The 1627-nt window shown below is 36.6% G+C and overlaps 1 protein-coding gene across 1 annotated transcript in view; it reads right to left on the bottom strand.

Annotated features, from left to right (window-relative positions):
* LOC105827212 (cytochrome P450 2C20-like) overlaps positions 1 to 1627 on the bottom strand; it is a gene marked incomplete at its 5' end in the record, with an annotated part of 27968 nt that overhangs the window by 24724 nt on the left and 1617 nt on the right. The gene's annotated exons all lie outside the window — the stretch shown is intronic.

Genomic DNA, 1627 nt, shown 5'->3' with positions numbered 1-1627 from the left:
CCCACCACCCTCCTCCTTCCCCAGCATCCAATAGATGTTGTCCTGATATGTGCATTTATGTGTTGATTAGTTAATACCAATTTGATGGTGAGTACAAATGGGTCCCGTTCTGCTGCTCTTGTGGTGCATTTTTAAAAGCTAATGAACCAAGTTTGTACAGCAGAGTCACATCTGTCTTCAAAGACTGTGAACACGAAAGCACAGAGACAGAAAAGGAGTGAATAATTTGGACATGAAAAGTACTCATATAGAACAAATAGGTGAAAGAATCCTGTATTGAAACCGTAGAAAAGAACTAAAGAGAGAGAGAGACTGTGAGTGAATTCATGCACCATATAGAACAAACGTGAAAAATGCAATATAGCCACGTTACAAGAGATGAAAAACTAACACAAATGAACACTAAATGTAAGATGGATTTATGTATCTAATAACATAAAATGAGTAATTTTTATTTCAAATGTAAATGCAAGTTAAGCAAGCCAACAAAGTATTGATAAATGAAGTCTTTTCATTTCTCACATTAATGATTTTTTAAAAACTTCCTTCCCTAGTAAGTAAGCCTCCATAATTTCCAATCATCCTCCAAATTCATTTGGGCAAAGCCACTCTTTGTGGATTCTGGCATAATGCTTTCTATAACCATCAAGAGAAGTATATTTTCATAAATTTTAAAATTTGACCATAACTTAAGCCAAGTCTGTCATATTACAGGCAAATAAGTTAAATTATAATAAAGGTTGTCCTTTTCTTTTGGTACCGTGTCTCTAACATGAAAATGTTGTAATTTAGTGATCAATAAATTTCATATGTAAAGATCTCCCAAACACACATCTATAGACCCTAAATAAGAATGACTTGAATCAAAAGTGTTCTGAATAAATGGTTGGGTATGGAACAACAGGAAACCTGTTGACTTAGGTGCTTCTATCCCAGGGTCCTTTCAATGCTACAGGTCTCTAAGCTTTCAGAAAAAGATGTATTTTAGCCAGAGAGGAGTAAGGTAATTTGTGAAGCCTTGGGATTGTATCTGTGTGTGTGTGCCCGTATGTGTGTGCATCCGCACAGATAAAATCTGATTTTCAATCCTTCCTTTCACTTCATTTGAAACAGAGAATTTTTTTTTATTTCAGGGTAGTATGAGGGTACAAACATTATGGTTACACTTCATGTCTTTGGCTCACCCAAGCGAGGGTTAGAGGTATGCCCTTCCTCCCTACAATGCTCCCCGTGTCCTTTAGTCATGAGTTTACACCCCCATCCCCCTAATGCCTGAAGAATGTTACTGCCATGTGAGCACCCTAGTGTTCATCAGTTAGTACCAATTTGATGGTGAGTACAAGTGGAGCCCATTCTTCAGATCTTGTGGTACCTCACTTTGGATAATGGGTTTAAGTTTAATCCAGGAAAGCATAAGAAGTGCTAGGTCACTGTGGTGAATCAGAGAATTTTCAAAAGTGTATTTTAGAATCCGAGCTGATAATAAGATTCATTGTAACTCACACTTCATAGGTTCGTAGAATTGGAAATGGGAGGAAAATAATTACCACAAATATCTAAACTAAAGCCAATAAGAAGAGGGAAAAGAGATAAGGAAAACTGAAAACAGAGCAAAAGTACTCTTAGG

This window comes from Propithecus coquereli, unplaced genomic scaffold (assembly GCF_000956105.1).
Source record: "Propithecus coquereli isolate 6110/MARCELLA unplaced genomic scaffold, Pcoq_1.0 Scaffold988, whole genome shotgun sequence".
Classification (NCBI taxonomy): domain Eukaryota; kingdom Metazoa; phylum Chordata; class Mammalia; order Primates; family Indriidae; genus Propithecus; species Propithecus coquereli.
This window is presented reverse-complemented; position numbering and strand designations above follow the sequence as displayed.